This window comes from Primulina eburnea, unplaced genomic scaffold (assembly GCF_022965805.1).
Source record: "Primulina eburnea isolate SZY01 unplaced genomic scaffold, ASM2296580v1 ctg41_ERROPOS100000, whole genome shotgun sequence".
NCBI lineage: Eukaryota > Viridiplantae > Streptophyta > Magnoliopsida > Lamiales > Gesneriaceae > Primulina > Primulina eburnea.
Genome location: NW_027331231.1, coordinates 33772 through 54569, shown reverse-complemented (window position 1 = coordinate 54569; position 20798 = coordinate 33772).

Sequence of the window (20798 nt, the reverse complement as noted above, 5' to 3'; positions counted from 1 at the left end):
AATAATACCCATACTCCACTACCTTAATTTGAGAATGAGCAGTCAACATATACCTTCCATATTTTTCCACTTCCACATGAAAAGTTTCCGCAAAAAAATTGACAAAGCTTGAGCCTTGATTGTTGTCCTATGGCTATATTGTATGTCATACTTTCAGCTCAATTTTACACATAATTAATCGCCCTGAGATATACTCAAGAGTCAATATTTTCCAATGGGGATATTGGTAATGACCATCATTGGATGAGATGAAAAATATGACACCGGTTTTTTAGCTATCTTTATTAATGCCAAAGCCAATTTTTTCATTGTTTTGTATTTTATCTTGGCTCCTTTGAGAGCATGAGAGATGTAACAAACAGGTTGTTGGGTTGAGTTGTCCTGTTTGACTAAGACCGAACTCACAGCCTTTTAAGTATTTTTTCCTAGGGTCGGCTTGGACAGAGTTGGCAGCTCGAAAAAATTCTTTTAATTTTTCAAAATCTTTCTCAAATTCTTCATCCCATTTGAACTTTTTAGCTCTACGTAGAGCTCAGAAAAAAGGTAGACTGCGATTAGCTGACCTTAATATCATCCATGATAAATATGTGATCTTTCAGCGAGCTGTTGGACCTGAAGATTTATATGAGGATACATGGATTGAATAGCTCGCACTTTTTATAGGACAGTCTCAATCATATCCACCTATCTGTCACCATATAGCGCAGAAATTTTCCGCGCTCTAGGCTCTGAAGACGCGTTTTTTTAGATTCAACTTCAGGTCATATGAACTCTGTGTGGCGAATGTTTCCTGGAGGTCAGTCGATCTCTTGGATTCACCAAAATATCATCAACGTATAATTCAATGTTTCGGACAACCTGAGCTGAATTTTTTTTTCCATAAGTCTCTGATAATTATCCCTCTATTTTTAACCCGAATGGCATCACCATATAGCAAAACATCCCATTCAAGGTGACAAAGCTCACTTTGTCCTGATCTCTTTTTGCTAGCGAAATCTGATGATATTCTTTATATGAAGATATCAAACATAGCTATTGATGACCTGTTGGTGAATTAACCAATTGATTTATCCGAAGTAGAGGGTAACAATCATTTTTACATGTTGTATTGAGGTCACGAAAGTCGACAAACATCCTCCACTTTCCTAAGCTCTTTGTAATCAAGACCACATTAGACAACCAGGTTGGGAATTGTACTTCTCAAATGTGTCATGCCCTAAGAAGCTCGTCCATTTCCTTCTTTATTATCTTGTACTTTTCAGGGCCAAAGTGTCGCTTCTTGGTTTGACTTTCCGAGATCCTGGAAGAACACTGAGGTAATGCTCCATGATGCTGGGATAACTCCTCTAAGTTCTTGTGCAAAAAAGCTAGTATATCTGAGTTCGATTTTAGATAAACTATCAAATATTTTTTTACCTGAAGATACAGGTTGGCTGCCACCCTAGTGTTTTTCTGTGTATATCATATCTTCATCTTCTCTGGTTCATCTTCTATTATGAACTGAGCCTCTTTTCTAGAGAGAAACTTTCCTTGCTGACCTAATCCAGTCATTACCATCTCTCTCTATTTTCTCTTCACATCTACCTTCACCGCATCCACGTAACAACGGCGATCCGACTTTTGATCACAACAAATAACCCTATCTCCTTTCCCACGGTGAACTTCAGTTTCTGATGATAAGTGGAACTCACAGCTCAGAAATCAGCCAGTGTAGGTCTACCCAACATGCCACTATATGAGTGAAGAACATTTGCAATAGTAAAAAATGTCATTTTAGTTACACTGAATGATCTAGTCCCTAAAGATCAAGGGAACATTTTCACGCAACGACTACACTGCATGTTCAGTGAACCCGAATAAGGCTATAGTGATTATATCAAATTCAAAGCTTTCCACCTTCATTTGATCAAGGGTCTATTTAAATAGTATATTAACCGGGCTTCTCGTGTAGACAAAGATTCTCGAAACATCTTAATTGGAAACATTGAGGGTTACCAACTTCGCATCTTTATGAGGTACGGAAACATCCTTTAGGTCCTCCGGACCGAATATGATGATTGGATCGGACCTAGGGACAACATCTATGATAAGTGCAATTTATTGTACTTTTATTACTTATTTTTAACTTGGAATTTTGTGATTCTTGAGTAGGTTTTATATGATTTGTTGTTGTTTTTGTTGTTGTATTTTGGAAGCTTAGAATGAGAGTTTAAAGTGTTGAATTGGAAAGTGCAAAAGATAAAAAAAAATACAGAGGCCATATCGCACCCGCGTTCATCTTTACACTGCACCAGCGCTGCTACACCGCACCCGCGCTACAATCCATACCGCACCTTCGCGCGCACACCAGAACCAACACTGCAACCGCAGTGTCCTCTTGACCGCACCCGCTCTCCTTGCAAGACAGAATCCGAAAAATCTGTATTTTGGTGTGCTGCGCATGGAAGTCCAAGATTTAGGTGTGTTGCGGATTGAGGCTTGTCTGGGAATATAAATTGCATCATTTACTTACCATCTAGGGTACTGGGGAGCCAAGGGAAGAGTGGAGGCTGCTGCTACCAGATTGAAGACTCAAGTTCATCAAGTTCTTTTGGGAAATCTGCTGCACAACTCCGGGGACGGAATCCAAACTTCAAACTCTTGTTCTAAGTTCTTCTTTCTTATATTTTTCATTTGATATGTCTTGTTTTAGAACTTTGTTTTGTTGTTTTACTTGTGTTATTATGAACTAATTTTTATTTCTAGAGGAAAGATGGAACAAAACTAGAAACCATGTGTTATAATCTATGAGCTAATCTCTTTAAGTTCTTCATATTGTTCATTTGTATTGTTTAATCTTAATGCTTTCAATTTATTGGCCATAATTTGAATGATTTATATGTTTACAATTTATCACTTGGAAGAGGAAATTATAAACAAGAAAGGGGAAAAATACATCAATGATATTTATAGAGTTCGGGAGTTCCTATAATGCTATCGAAGCCCATAGAGAATCTTGTACGTGCTTGATGTGTTATTTAATTGTAGACTGTTGATGGGAACGTTGCACTCTATTCTTAGATAACTAATATCTACTTAACACTCGGGAGAGGGAGTATATAATTATAGGATTCTTGGCTAATGAATAAGAATGATTTTTTATAACATAGTTACAAAAAATTACACAATGTGAACAGTTGCGTGAAATCGGACCTCTAGATCTTTTATTCCATTGTTATTTGTTACAATTTGGTGTTACATTTAAATCTCTTTTCAATTTAATTATTCTTGCAACTAAATATTTTAATTGAATTTTCTAAATAAAGTCGAGACTATTTTAATCACAAGCACTAATATACATTTATATACATACTCCTCGTGGGATCGACACTTGTACTCAAAAATACATTTTACTCTAAATTGACGTCGTGCGTTTGCGAGCAAACAAGAAAACACGCAATAAGTTTTTGGTGCCGTTGCCGGGGAGTGTTTATTTTAAATTTATATTAGTATTGTTACCAATTAGTCTTGATTTTAATTTAGAGCTGTTTTTATTGTATTACATTAAAAAATTGATTTGTTTTTTATCTTTGTTTGACAGTGCATGCGAAGATCGCAAAATCTTGACTTGCTTATATTTGATCCTGAGATCGAAAGAACCGTAAGAAGATTAAGAAAGGCGAGAAGAGAAGAGATTCAAGCAATGGCTGACAACAGAGATAATGAAAATCCACCCCCTGCAATACCCATTAGAGATCATTTTAGGCCGGTACTAAATGCTCATTATTCGGGCATAGCACGAGGGACTATTAATACAAACAACTTTGAGCTCAAGCCCGCATTGATGAACATGGTTCAATAGAACCAGTTTCGGGTAGCCTCTACTGCAGACCCTCATCTACATCTCAGAACATTCCTTGAAATCACTGACACGGTAAAGATAAATGGTGTTCCTGATGATATAATTCGATTGCGCTTGTTTCTTTTTTCTCTTAGGGACCAAGAAAGAGGATGGCTTCAATCGCTTCCTCTGGAGAGTATCACTACTTGGCAGGAGTTAGCAACCAAGTTCCTTGATAAATATTTTCCACCTGCGAAGTCTGCACAGTTGAAAATTGAGATAAGTACTTTTAGGCAGACTGACTTTGAGCAATTATATGAGGCATGAGAACGGTATAAGGATGTTGGGATCGATTAGGGGGTAATCGTTGAGCTACAATAGCTCGGTTCTTGAAATATTGAACACCGATGAATTAAATCAAGTTTGGTTAAAAACCAAGCGGAAGATACTCGAAATAATCCTTCGTAGAAACCGATTAAATATTTTGTAAAGCATTTAAAATATATGCAAGTTGAATGAGTAAAAGTATTTCAGTTGAAGCATTTTATCAAACACTTGGTATACAATATTTTGGTATTTGAAGAACACAAAAAAATGCTTCAACAATGCATCTTTAAAACTATGGAAATGATAAGTAAATGTAATAAACAAATAGACACGAATTTGTTTATGGATGTTCGGAGATTTCAACACTCCTACGTCACCCCTTCTTCTCCTTGAGAAGGATCCACTAGAAGACTTTGATTTATACAACTACTTGTACAAACCCATTCCGGAAGGGCAGCACCCAACTAGAACTCCTAGCACTCAAGATTGTAGGCAGCACCTCACAATCAGCATATTGTTTAATGTCTCATATGCAAAGACTACATACACAAGTTTTACGTCTTTGTGCAAGACTCACTCAACTAATTCTTTGAACTTCAACTCTCTTGTATATGTGTGAGTGATTGTGTGTGAGGAATTTATCATTTACAGTGTATATCTCAAGTGTATCCTCACACAAGGGCTTGTGCTCTCAACTAGCTGATTTCTTCATGCTAATTGCCCATGCTTTGTCATTTGGATAATCCAGTTGAGAAATATCATCAAAATACCAAAGCTCGCCAGAAATTCAGTTTGTGCAGAATTCAGTTTCAGCTAGCTTCTTGTGTTTGCAACTTCACACTTGAGTAAATATGTTAGAAACACAATAACAAGTTTTGTTAACATCAAAATCAAGATTGCGAACTTGAAAAGTTCCAACAAAGGAGTTGTTGAGGAGGTGTCCAAACCATGGTTTTGAAGATTGGGTACAAATTGAATTGTTTTACAATGGTTTGAATGGACAGACAAGATGCACTGTGGATACAGCATCTGGTGGCACGATATTTGCCAAATCACGTGATCAAGCATATGATTTGCTTGAACAGATGACCACTAACAGTTATCAGTGGCCGTCTGAGAGGTCAGGAGTAAAGAAGCAAGCTGGAATTTATGCCGTAGATCCTATTACATCACTGACCGCACAAGTTTCAGCTTTAACAACTCAAATTGCAGCCATGAATAAAGCTAGTACACCAGAGGTTGAAAATGCATCGGTTGTTATTGACGAACCACATATTCCTGTTGAGGCTCATTATATCAATAATAGGAATTTTGGTGGATACAGAGGATATCAAGGTAACCCTCCCTCTAACACTTATCAACCTGGTTTGAGAAATCATGAGAATTTTTCATATGTTAATAATAAGAATGTGTTGAATCCTCCACCGGGTTCAATACATCGAAGGGGGAAGGAAAACCTTCACTTGAGGATCTAGTTAGGACATTTGTTGTTGAATCTAGTAAAAGGATGGCTAGGACTAAATCTCGTCTTGATGGCATGGAAACTCACATAGGAAATATGAGTGCCACAATGAAATCATTGGAGACACAGATTGGACCGTTGGCTAATGCATTGAGAGATCAAAATAGAGGTCAATTCCCAAGTAATACTGAAGTGAATCCAAAGGAGCAATGCAAAGCTGTAACTTTGAGAAGTGGAAGAGAACTTGAGGTTAAAAAATTCAATGAGAATGAGGAAAATGAGGAGAGAGTTGAAGAAGATGAATGTGAAAATGGAAAGGAGAACAAGGTTGAGGAGTCTCAGATTGAACCTGAAGTTGAACGGATTCCTATAATGAAACCGACTCTTCCATACCCACAGAGATTTAGGAAGAAGATTATTGATGATTAATTTTTCAAAATTTTTGGAGATTTTCAAGAAGATTACATCAACATTCCATTTGCTGTTGCTTTAGAGCAAATGCCAAATTATGCTAAGTTCATCAAAGATGTGATGTCAAAGAAGAGGAAGTTGCAAGAGTTCGAGATAGTGAAGTTGACCGAAGAGTGCAGCGCCATTCTCCAAAAGAAGTTACGACAAAAACTAAAAGATCCAGGGAGTTTTACTATTCTTTGTATTATTGGTAGTACTCATGTTAATAAAGCTTTATGTGATCTTGGAGCGAGTATTAATCTTATGGCATTTTCTATTTATAGGGACTTGGAGCTTGGGGAGGTAAAACCAACCACTATAACTTTGCAACTTGCAGATAGGTCACTCACCTATCCTCATGGAATTGTTGAAGATGTTTTGGTAAAAGTTGACAAGTTTATCTTCCCTGCTGATTTTGTAATACTTGATATGGAGGAAGATGAAGATTCTCCATTGATTTTTGGGCGACCCTTCTTAGCCACTGGAAAAGCATTGATAGATGTACACAAAGGAGAACTCACCTTGAGAATTGGTGGGGAAGCTGTGATATTCAACATTTATAAGGCCATTAAAGGTAACGACGAGGTAAGTACTTGTAAAAGCATTGATATAATTGACTCTTGTGTTGCTGAGATTGGTATAGGTCATACAGTAGAAGATCCATTAGAAAGATGCCTTTCTAGTACTGTCAGTAGAGTTGATGATGATGATTGGAAATTGAGAGAGCAACTTTTATCTCTTGAACAGTTGCCAAAGGTGAAGGAAGCCGCACATGAGAAGTTGGAAGAAGAAAAGTGTTCAGAGATAATACCTTCATCCCCTGTTTTGAAGGAATTGCCAAGCCATCTTTGCTATGCTTTCTTGGGTGAGAAGTCGACATATCCTGTAATTATCTATTCCTCTCTTACTCTAGATGAAAAAGAGAAATTGTTGAGAGTGTTGAGGAAATTTAAAACTGCATTTGGGTGGTCGATTTCTGATATCAAGGGGATTAGTCCCACCATATGCATGCATAGGATTTTAATGGAAGAGTCATACGCTCCCTATGTGGATCATCAGAGAAGGTTAAATCCAGCCATGAAAGAGGTAGTAAAAAATGAAGTGTTGAAATTTTTAAATGCTGGAGTTATATATGTTATTTCTGACAGCAGTTGGGTGTCTCTTGTTCAAGTAGTGCCTAAAAAGGGTGGAGTGACTGTGGTAAAGAATGAAAATGATGAACTAATATCTATTCGTACTGTGACTGGATGTCGAGTATGTATTGATTATAGGAAGTTGAACAATACCACACGTAAAGTTCATTTTCCATTACCTTTTATTGATCAAATGCTTGATAGACTTGCTGGTTATTGTCATTACTGTTTTTTAGATGGTTATTCAAGTTATAACCAGGTTGCTATAGCACCAGAGGATCAAGAGAAGACAACATTCACGTGTCCCTATGGAATGTTTGCTTTTAGGAGGATGCCTTTTGGGCTATGCAATGCACCTGCTACTTTTCAGAGATGTATGATGGTCATATTTGCAGACATGGTGGAAGACATCATGGAAGTCTTCATGAATGATTTCTCGGTATTTGACTCTTCATTTGATCACTGTTTACATAACATTTCCCTCGTTTTACAGAGATGTCAAGAAAATAACTTGGTTCTAATTGGGAGAAGTGTCATTTTATGGTCCAAGAGGGTATTGTTCGTGGACATAAAGTGTCTTCAAAGGGATTAGAGGTAGACAGAGCCAAAGTAGTTGCAATTGAAAAGCTTCCACCACCAAAGAATATCAAAGGAATAAGGAGTTTCTTAGGACACACCGGGTTTTATCGTAGATTTATCAAAGATTTTTCAAAGATTACTAAACCTTTGTGTAATTTGCTTGAAAAGGAATCCACTTTTATTTTTGACGATGATTGTATGCAGGCATTTGAGAAGATCAAGAAGGCATTGGTGACAGCACTAATCATGATAGTACCAGATTAGAATGAGCCCTTTGAGTTGATGTGTGATGCTAGTGATTATGCAGTAGGTGTGGTGTTGGGCCAAAGGCGTGATAAATTTTTTAGATCAATCTACTATGCAAGTCGAACCATGGATGCTGCACAGCAAAATTACACAACTATTGAAAAGAAGATGCTTGCAGTAGTATTTGCATTTGAAAAGTTTAGACCCTACTTTGTCGGCACAAAGGTAATTGTTTTCACTGACCATGCAGCTATTCGATACCTATTTGCCAAGAAGGATGCAAAACCACGTTTGATAAAGTGGATTTTTTTATTGCTCCAAGAGTTTGATTTTTTGAAGTGAAGGATAGGAAGGGGTTTGAAAATCAAGTGGCTGACCACTTGTCACGGCTTGAACTTGAAGATAAAATTGATGAAGGAACCATAAAAGAAGCATTCCCAGATGAACAACTGTTTGAGGTAAATGCTATACTCCCTTGGTTTGCTGATATAGCTAATTTCTTGTCTTGTGGTACTCTCCCTCCAGATTTGAGTTATCACCGAAAGAAGAAATTCTTTCACGATGCAAAGTTTTACCTATGGGATGATCCATACGTCTTCAAGAGATGTGCTGATCAGATGATTAGAAGATGCGTAGCGGAGGAAGAAGCGAAAGTAATTCTTGAACAATGCCACTCTTCACCATATGGCGGCCACTTTGGAGCATCGAGAACAACAACAAAGGTATTACAGTCTTGTTTTTATTGGTCCACTTTGTTCAAAGATAGTTATACCTTAGTCAAGTCATGTGACAGATGCCAAAGGGTTGGCAATATTTCTAGACACCATGAGTTCCCATTGACTAATATTTTGGAAGTTGAACTTTTTGATGTTTGGGGTATTGACTTCATGGGACCATTCCCATCTTCTTTTGGTCAATCGTATATTTTGCTTGCTATGGATTATGTGTCAAAATGGGTGGGAGCAATTGCCACAAATACTAATGATGCTCGAGTGGTTTCTAAGTTTGTTCACAGGAACATCTTCACAAGATTTGGGACACCAAGAGCCATAATAAGTGATGAAAGTACACATTTTTGTAATAAAATCTTTAAGTCACTTTTGGCTAAATATGATGTGAAGCATAAGGTGACCCTGGCATAACACCCACAAGCAAATGGACAAGCCGAAGTATCCAACCGGGAGATTAAGCAGATATTGGAGAAAACGGTGAAGACAAACTGGAAGGATTGGGCACTAAAGTTGGATGATGCTTTATGGGCGTACAGAACGGCATACAAGACACCTATTGGGATGTCACCCTATAGGTTGGTCTTTGGTAAGGCCTGTCACTTATCACTGGAATTTGAAAACACAGAGCTTTTTGGGCCGTGAAAAAGCTCAACTTTGACATGGAAGTATCTGGTGAGCAGCGGCTATTGCAATTGAATGAGATGGAGGAGTTCATAAATAAGGCTTATGAGAACGCAAAAATATACAAGAAAAAGACCAAAAAGTGGCACGACAACCATATCTTGCACATAAATTTCGAGCCCGGACAACAAGTACTGTTGTTCAATTCACGCCTCAAACTATTTCCTGGTAAGCTAAAATCAAGATGGTCGGGGACATTTACAATAGAATCAGTCCAACCATATGGAGTCATTGAGCTAAAGTGCAATGACGGTAGAATGTTTAAAGTAAATGGACAACAGATCAAGCATTATTATGGGACTGAAGTAAGGCATTTTGACAACATTCCTTTGGGAGGATCGACTTGATGTAGACTGGTGGTAGTCAGGCTGACGACGTTAAACCAAGCGCTTTTTGGGAGGAAACCCAAATTTTTTTTTTCTTTATTGCATTTCGTTTTCGGTTTTGCTTTTACTCTTGTATTATTATTTTAGGTTGTGTATTTTTGGTATAATGTGTTCTTATATTTTCTCAAATCTTACGAATCCCAGTTGTGTTTTTCAGGACTAAAAATTGGAGGAGAAAACAATTCAAAATAATGCACCCGTGCTGCAAAACTATCGCCCCTGCGGTGGTTTAAGACAGAAAATAAAAAAATTTTCCAGTAGCCATACCGCACCCGCGGTTCATTATTGAGCGCACCGGCGTTAGATTGACAGAGCCAACACCGCACCCGCGGTACTTCTTATAGCGCACCTGCGGTGTTTGCTGAATTAAGAATGATAATTTCCAGTAGGCAACACGCACCCGCGCTGTATTTCCAGAACCATTACCGCAGCTGCGGTCAAATGTGCACCGCTCCCGCGGTCGTTGAAGGTCAACAATTTAAAAATTCCATTAGCAACACCGCACCCGCATTAATTATTCACCGCACCCATGGTCTCTGAAGATTGAAGAATCAAAAATTTCAGTAGCTACACCGCACCCGCGGTATTTTTCGGGACCACACATGCGGTCGATGATTTTAAAAACAGAAAGGAGCAGAATTAAGCATCAACGAAGAACACTACTCCAAAAATTTTTATCCTTCACTTCGAAACATCTCCTCTGAAATACACTCCACACTCAAATTTTGTTCTTCAAAGGAAAAATTTACCACTCTACACCTACATAACTTCACTCATCCCGTCCAATATCCATCTTCTTTCCACAAAATCAACACCAAACCTAGGTTTTGAAATGGGGCTCGAAAATTTCACCAAGAATTTATTGGAGCTTCGATTATGTTCTTCCAAGAAACATTTCAACACTGAAGGTGAGTAGATCCATACCACATTTGCTTTGAAATTCTAAATTATTGGTGCTATTGGCTATGGAAGAAAATTAATGGTGCTGTAATTTTAGTGGAGTATATTCTTGACATTGTTGATTGGATTGGTGTGTATATTGTTGAGTTGTAGTTAATGTGATTAACAAGTTTGGGGGAGTGAAAGAATCATCTAGTTTAGTGTATTGGATTGAAGGGGAAGTTTGTGATTTGAAGGTGTTTGACAAAATGCCTCCAAGAAAGAAACAATCAAAGAGTGCATCCTCATCTGCGAATTATGATGCACACAAGTTCTGGGACGAAAAGGCGGAGGAAAATTATGTTAAAATTCTGAACAAGAGCATTGTGAAAGAGAGGAGATTTGACCTGAGCTTCCCACGAACCGAGATTGGATTCATTCTTACCGCTAGGCATTGGGAGGAGTTTGGCAAGCCACCACTGGATGCGGTTATTTCGTTGGTAAGAGAATTTTATGCTAACCTTAAGGTTAAGCATGATCACTTGAAAGTTTTGGTGCGAGGCAAGATGGTAGCTTTTGATGCTCATACCATCAACACAATGTATGGTATCCCTCCTCTAGTCATGCATGATGAATATGAAGAATATCGGACCGAAGAAGTTGATTATAATAATATTCTTCAGACTATTTGCATCGAGGGAGCGGAATGGCAAATGAGAGACGATGTGCATTTAAGCCTGGCCAAATCTGATCTGATAAATGTTGCCAAAGATTGGTATTCATTCATTTCGACTAGGATTAAGCCTACTGACCATACTACTACCGTCATCAAGGAGAGGTCAATCCTGAATTTTTGCATCTTAATTGGAAAGACGATTGATTTAGGTCAATTGCTGCAGAATTCAATGTTAGATTATGCAAAAGGTAACTCTCCTAGTGGACTTATCACAGACCTATGCCATTATGCGGGAGTGACTTGGGCAGCAAATGAAGAATTGTTGAAACCAAAAAATGCCATTGTGGTAATTCAACCACATAGGTCACTGACATCTGATCAACAAGATACACGTCAAGCTCAGAGAGAAATCAATAGAAGGGCTGCTGAAAGACATGCCCATGCTCACACCCAACAACAACAAACACAACCGCAACCAAGAAATATGCGAGATAGATTAACTCATTTGGAAGCAGAGATGCGCCAACAACGAAAAGACATGGACGAGTATCGGTTTAGGACCGATACATTCATGGGTTATATGATAGATTTCACGTCAGTCTTGGCTCAACAATTTCCATCGGCTTCCACATCTGGTAATCCATGTCCACAACCTCCGCAATGGCCGCCCGCATATGATCCGCCGTAGTAGCACCCACCACAAGAAGGAGAAGATGATGAGGATGGCAATGACCAGTGACGGTCATTGCCTGAGGTATGTGTATTCCCCTAACTTTCACGATCATTTTCATCGAGGGCAATGCACATTTTAAGTTTGGGGAAGATGTTATTTATTTTAGCTTGTTTGTTTTTAGTGTTATTTAGTTTTATTTGAATGTTTTATTTACTATTGAGTTATTTGCTTGAGTGTTTTAGCTTGTGTGTTTGTAGTGTCAGTCATGAAAATTTTTGAAATGGCCAATGATGAACAAGATTTGTGTATTGAGAATAAAGGTCAGGCATTTCATTCATATTCATAAATCAATTTGAATAATTTAGAGAACAATAATGAGATTTGGTAAGTTTGAAACTTATAATTTCTAAACTACTCTGTGATTTTCATTTGACATTGAAATAAATTTTTGTAAACACATAAATGATTGAGGCAATCTTTGATTTTACTTGAGCCTATTTATATTGTTCATAAATATTCATTTTAAGCCTTATTGAGCCTATATGAGAAAAAATTTTGTTCTTGAAATTTGTTGGAAGCCAAGCACTTTTCTTTTGAATATATATGTATTTGGTTGATGCATTGAAACATTATTTTTCACGATAATTAGATTCTGCTCTGTGTTGGTGAATTGAGATTTTGTCTAGAACTATTCAAACAACACTCGAGGCGAAATACAGACAATTTATGATTTAGGAATGGTTTAGGTGAATTTTTTGATCGATTGAGCTTTTCAAGCTACCAATTAAAAATAATTTACCATTTGTCACCTCTTTGTAGCTTATATGAATTCGAATGACACACGTAAATATGTGTAAAAGACCCTCATTCGATATATTTTCAAATATCCCACATTTACCACCCCGTTGAATATCTTAAACATTAATTTCCTACCTTCTCAAGTGAGTAAGAATTCAAAGGATCAAAGAAATTGAAATTCTCCTACAAAAGAAAAGAAAAATAAATGATGTGTCATTGAAGAAGTTGGAGAAAAATGAGAGAAAAAAAAATAAGAAATGAATAAAAAATGGAGATAAAAGAAAAAATGGAGTTTGCAAAAGAGATAAAATTCAACTTACTCCCTTATTTGAACTCCTAATTTTTATTTGTAGCCATGAGCCAAGGCCTAACATTACAAGCATTGCAAATCCTATTGACCAAGTCATAGTTGTTCAATATACTAGTGGAGAGGGATTGGGAGGATCAAGCCTATTGACAATCGATAAACACTTACATTGAGTACGAATCTTGATCAACTTTACACACACTTCATTGCATCAAATATTTATTGGTACTCCTTTCTTGAATGAATATTGCCTTGAACGCAATTTTTACCGAAAAATACCTCTTGATTGTGTTTGTAAAAATTGAAATCAATTGAGAATGTTTTGAAACATGAATTGAAAATATTAGAAGTTAAGAAAATTAACCGATTGCATGATTATATCATGATGAAAAATTGGTTGGATTGATTTGAATTGTGAACGCATGAAGAGTTGGTTAAATTATCTTGAGGCCAAGTTCTTTAAAATTTCATAACTTGTTTGTTCGTGTTGTTTTGTTTTGCTCGGGACTAGCAAAATCTTAAGTTTGGGGGAGTTTGATAAGTGCAATTTATTGTACTTTTATTACTTGTTTTTAACTTGGAATTTTATGATTCTTGAGCAGGTGTTATGTGATTTGTTTTTATTTTTGTTGTTGTAGTTTGGAAGCTTAGAATGAGAGTTTGAATTATTAAAGTGTTGAATTGGAAAGTGCAAAAGATAAAAAAATATAGAGGTCATATCGCACCCACGTTCATCTTTACACCGCACCAGAGCTCCTACACCGCACCCGCGCTACATTCCATTCCGCACCTGCATGCGCACACAAGAACCAACACTGCACCTGCGGTGTCCTCTTGACCGCACCTGCGTTCCTTGCAAGACAGAATCCAGAAAATATATATTTTAGTGTGCTGCGCATGGAAGTCTAATATTTTGGTGTGCTGCGGATGGAGGCTTGTCTGGGACTATAAATTGCATCATTTACTTACCATCTAGGGTATTGGGGAGCCAAGGGAAGAGTGGAGGCTGCTGCTAGGAGATTGAAGACTCAAGTTCATCAAGTTCTTTTGGGAAATCTGCTGCACAACTCCGGGGACGGAATCAGCACTTCAAACTCTTGTTCTAAGTTCTTATTTCTTATATTTTTCATTTGATATGTCTTGTTTTAGAACTATGTTTTGTTGTTTTACTTGTATTATTATGAACTAATTTTTATTTCTAAAGGAAAGATGGAACAAAACTAGAAACCATGTATTAGAATCTATGAGCTAATCTATTTAAGTTCTTCATATTGTTCATTTGTATTGTTCTAATCTTAATGCTTTCAATTTATTGGCCATAATTTGAATGATTTATATGTTTACAATTTATCACTTGGAAGAGGAAATTATAAACAAGAAAGGGGAAAAATATATCAATGGTATTTATAGAGTTCGGGAGTTCCTATAATGCTATCGAAGCCCATAGAGAATCTAGTGCTTGATGTGTTATTTAATTGTAGACTGTTAATGGGAACGTTGCAATCTATTCTTAGATAACTAATATCTACTTAACACTCGGGAGAGGGAGTAGGTAATTATAGGATTCTTAGCTAATGAATAAGAAGGATTTTAATAACATAGTTACAAGAAATTACACATGGTGGACAGTTGCGTGAAATCGGACCTCTAGATCTTTTATTCCATTGTTATTTGTTACAATTTGGTGTTACATTTAAACCCCTTTTCAATTTAATTATTCTTGCAACTAAATATTTTAATTGAAATTTCTAAATAAAGTCGAGACTATTTTTATCACAAGCACTAATATACATTTATATACATACTCCTCGTGGGATCGACACTTGTATTCAAAATACATTTTACTCTAAATTGACGTCGTGTGCTTGCGAGCAATCAAGAAAACACGCAATAATCTACTTAGAAACTTTCCAACCTCCTTTCGTAGGCTTTTCTGGCTTTACCTAGGCTTGTCAAATGGGGCTGGGCCAGTCGAGTCCGCCAGCCCCACCATAGAAATGGGGCGGGCTGGGTTCGGGAAATCTTAACCTAGTTGGAGGCGGGCCAAACGGGCTGAGCTCACGCTGGCCGCGGGCTAGGGCGAGGGGGTGGGCGGATAAGGCGTGGTGGCCCGCCCCGCTCGCAAGATATGAATTTATTTTTTATTTTTTATTTTTTAAAAAAAATTGAATTTTTATATTTTTTAGATATATTTTTTAATTTTTATTTGATTTATTTTAAATGAAATTTAACGATAATTAACTTTGCAGTATTTTTATTTTTTCAAATTTTATTTAACTAATTAATTGTTGATTTATCATATTAATACTCTTAAATTTTGGTTGAACTATTTTATTAAAATTTAATTTTCATTTTCTTAGCATTTCAGATTTTAATATAATTTTTTTTAATTAAAAAATTAGCATTTTTTCAAAAAAAATTAAATATACTAATTGACAAGTTGGATTGGTTGTCCATTTGGAGGCCCGCCCCGCTAGCCCATTTTGACATGTCTAGCTTTATCTAAATCTCAATCAATGGCTCCTCCGGATATCATATCTATTATACCTCGGATTGTGTCATTTGTATTTGTTCAACCTGAGCCTCCTGGGTAAAGCCTCCATGTTTAGGTCGGTCTCCCTGAGTAGTGCCATCTGATTCATCCATGGAGTTCCCCGACCTCTTTTGTTAACTTGATATTGTTATTCAGATTGGGTCAGCAAATCCTTCATATGTGGGTCAATCTACATGATTTTGTGCATCTCCTCTCCCAACCTTTTACAATCATTAGTGGTGCGGTCATACTCTTTATGGAACTCGTAGAATTTATTTGAGGTAGATAAGCACGGACCTTTCTTGGCTTGCTTGGGGCATTCCAACTTTCTTCTCTTTTCACAAATATGTGTAGCCCTTTCCAAACTCATAGCCCCCTGCGCATAAGGGAATGACTCTCCAATTCGGCGATGATTATCAGTCCTTTCTGTCGACTTCATCTTCCCTACCTCCATCCTTTTATTTGTTCCCGTCTCCTTATCCTTTTCTCGCGACCTACCGTACGTCCTCTTTTGTCTCTGTGTGTAGTCCAGGTTCACATATTTCTCAGCTCGAATAAGGAGCTCATCATAGCTGCAGGGAGGTAGTTTTACCAAGGATTTGAAAATTTCTCCTTCCCAAAGGCCCTGAGTAAAGGCATTTACGAGAGTGTCAGTAGTGGATTTCGGCATTTCCTGAGCAGCGCTATTGAATCATTGAACAAACTCACTCAATGATCCAAATCATTTTAATTCATATTAAATAAGCCTAAATAGGTCTTTAAATACTGTTTACTGGTAACACATTGTTTCACGAAAGCGGTGCAGAATTTATGGAACCTCGTGATAGACTGAGGTTGCAATAGATCGAATAATTTTTGGGCTGGTCCAACAAGGGTAGTGAGGAAGACTTGGCACTTACCCCATATGAGTATATATGCAATATGGCTGCTTTGTTTAACCTCCTTAAGTGTTCCTCCGGATCCATGCTCCCATCAAAATACTCTATGGTTGGCTGGAAAAAATTGTTGGGGAGGTCTTCATTTAGTATTTCTAGGATAATGGTCTTTTCTTGTCTAGAGGTATGTTCTGACCTCCCACTTGTCGATCTAATCTTCTAATCTCTTCAAAAATGACCTCCAAATGTTCTGGAGGAGGTGAATGTGGAAGAGATAGAGGGAGCGAAGGCGGAGGAGGAGGCAACGAGAGAGGTGGTGGTGGTGGTGGAGTGTGAGGTCGGTATAGAGATGTCAATGGGGCAGGTATGGGACGGGTTTGGCTAAACCCAAAACCCTCCCCATGAAAAAAACTTTGACCCATTACCCACCCCACCCCGGTTAAATATTCTTCACACCCACCCCACCTCGAATACGAAATGAGGCCGGGTAGACCCGTGAGACCCGTGAGACCTGAATGTTTTTAAAATAAAAAAGTAATATTTCTTGTCACATGACTAAATTACGAAACAGACAAGCCTCTAAATACAAAATTGTGGAAAATTAATTCATGTTTTCAAACACATTAATAATAACAAACAAAGTATTTTCACAACATAAAAAATTACATAAAAAAAAGAGTTACTAGCTCTCCAAAAAAATCTTGAGATCTCCAAAAATAAGTCATAACATAATTTAAATAAATCAATATAAAATCAGTAAGTAGGCAATATTTAAGTCTAATAAGATGAGGACCAACTATTCTTCCATTATTGTTAAAAGCATATTCAAATGCAACAGTTGACATAGGAATAGTTAAAATCGTTATGGTTGAGGTGATCTACTAAAAAAATGAAAATTAATAAAACTAAAAGCCTAGAATATATATATATATATATATATATATATATATATATATATATATATATATATATATATATATATATATATATATGGGGCGGATATGGGGCGGGTATTATAGAACCCGTGACCCGCCTCATATCCGGACGGGTCTGAAAAATCGGACCCAAGACCCACCCTATGACCCATTTAGTATGCCCAAACCCACCCCATACATGCGGATCCATTGCGGGTCTGGGTAAAACCCGGACCCATTGACATCCCTAGTTTTGACAAAGGGCATCATATTCATTCTCCTGATCAACTGAGCTAGATAATCCACAGTGAGGTTCGCTAAATTTCCCCATTGATTACCATGATTATTGGCCTAATGATCTCTGTGAATAGTTCTTCTTCCTTGTCCAGACATATCTACGTCTTCAATTGTACTTCCCACAGACGGTGCCAACTAATATTGATAAAAATAGTGATACCTACTAAAGGTTCGAGAATATGTTTCGGGAGGTCATCTCGGTTTATCGGATGGTAGCCTCAAAGCACAAGAAAGAACATTAGAAGGGGTTCGAAAGGTTTTTCATCCTTAGCCTTTAACACGTTCAAGTCGGATAATGAAAAAATATAGAGAGTACTTGTGTGTAAGCAATATATGTGAGTGAATAAAGAATATCATCAAACCTTTTATTTATTTGAGAAGAGTAACCATGTGAGTAGAGTTCTTCGTAACTAAAACTCTAGTCTTTATAGGATTTTAAATCTCTTAAAATTATTTTCTTGTTAGAATCTAGATTCTCACAATGTTATATAAGATTTGATCAAATATTTATGATATTCCATACTTAAGGGATTTGTACATCTGACTATGGGCTCATTTTATACACGAACTCTATTGGGGCGTAATGTGTTAATATTGGCCCTCCTGAGAGCTCGGCTTGAGAGGTCGGCATACTGAATTAACTCATTTGGAAACTGAGTGTATGTAGTTAGGTTGGCTGGGCTGTCAACCATGACTCCCTTAATTGCCATAACTGGGAGGTCGGTTAAGATAAGCTCCCAGATGACCAACTGGTGAAATCTGGTTATTGGGCCCAATATGAGTCCTTGGTTGACCTCCAGATTCCATCTGGCTATTGGATTAATTAACATATGAATTTTTACTATCTAGGTTGTCGAGACTGAGATGATTTCATTTAACGAATACCAGATAAGAATAAAAAAAGAGATTGATATTTCATGGAATTTCATGAAATCTGAGTTACGGAGAAAATAATCATTTTTATTATTAATTTTTTTTTTATAATTTACTCATAGATTTTAATTCTTCTATTCAAATTTCACAAAATATCATTTTCCTACTATTAATTCACACCCACATGTATTAGATATTTAGAAAACATTAATTCAAATCAATTTAAAAATAGTTTTCTATTTAAAATCTATATATTAATTATTCTTTTGAAGAGCTACACCCTTTTTACTATTAAAATCTTATTTTGCCAATATTTATTAGAGCTCAGAGCACCATCAAATAAGAGATAGTTGGACTGAGATGAGAAGCAAAAAAAGACATCCGCAGACCTCTTAGCAAGGTAGGTATTAGAAAAAGTAAAGCAGCTGACCTCGAAACCTAAAGCCTTAAAAATAACTATGAAATTACAAAGGATCCGAAGGCATTAGGAGTGAAGTGCCCGAGATGAATCATGTAATAAACAGCCGAGATGCTGAAAAAATGAATGCAGAGGAGATCGGAAGCCACCCTCTAACTGATCTTGACAGAAGGTATAATATCCAAGATGAAGAGTGTGGGCTCGGTCCTTGGATTTGGGGGAGGAAAACTTATAATCACGAGAGGCATGCGATAAGGCTCAGAGTAGATCCTCGTCCGATGCATCTAGCCAAGAAGTGTAGTGCTCGATCCAAGGGGAATCACCCGATCTAACAAAATCTTCCTTGGCTGTATAAAAACCAAGTTGATTCCAAACTGGGTCGTCGTCCTCAGGGGCTTGGTGGAAGTTGATCCCCTCATCTACGAGGTACTTCCCGGTAGATCTCCTCAGAGGTCAACAACATGTAATGGTTAGGGGATGCGATAAATAAATACTTGCATAAGTAAAAGCTGAAGAAGGATCGGGAGTTCTGATTAAGATTAAGGTCAGAGCTAAGCTAAAGAAGGAGACCTAATCAAGATCGGACCGTTGATCTTAATCCAATAATACATCTTAGATCGTCTCGAAGTACGAAAAATTTAATGTTGGAGGTAATGATGAGACTGCGTTTCAAATTTAGGTCGTGAATTTGTCAAGTGGTCATAGTCCTCACCTCACTCGACCTCAGCCTTAGGTCTGTCGAGAGAACGTGCTATGCGAACTTCAGGTCTTCGACATCAGCTCGACTTGGGAAGAGGGACTTATGATACTTGTGGAATGAAGTGAGCCACTCTCGACATCCGATATAGTAAAAGGTTATCTATTAAAATACCCAATAGCCAGATGAAACCTCGAGGTCATGGAAGGACTCACTTCGAGCCCAATAACCATGTTTCACTGGGAGGTCATCTGGGAGCCCATCCCAACCGACCTCTCAAATACTCATTATGACAATTAAACGAGTCATGCCCGACCTCCCAGCGAACCTAAATACATGCCCTCATTTTCCAAACGAGGGAATTCATTATAGTGACCTCCTGAGCTGAGAGTGTCAGCTCATTACTCACCAATAGAGTTCGAGTATCGAATGAACCCATAGTCAGACGTACAAATCCTTAAGGAAGGAATATCATAAAGATTTGATCCAATCTTTTATAAGATTCAAAGAACCTAGAATCCAACAAGAAAAGAGTTTTAAGAGATTTAGAATCCTGTAAAGACTAGAGTTTTAGGCATTGAAGTACTTTAATTATATGGTAACTCTTCTCTTATAATTATTAGGTTTGATGGTGTTATTTATTCGCTCACATATGTTGCTTACACACAAACACTCTCTATATTTTTTTCATTCTCTGACTTGAGCACTGGAGATGCTACATTGAAAAACCTTTAACGTTTTTACTTATGCTTTTAGGCTGCCGTCCGACGGCTTACCTCCCAAAACATATCCCCACCCTTCGGCAGGTACCACTCTTTTTATAAACATCACTATCTTTTCCAATGCTAAAATGTTACTTCCAATTCTAATCCCACCAAATTTCATGGTACTAAACACACACAAAAATAAAACACTATGATCCTAATTCCTTATTAAATTAGTATTACTATATTTTTTAATATAGTATAATATCATTAATAAATAATAATATTAGTATGGTAATTAAAATATGTAGTGATATAACAGCTTTAAACTTTGTACAA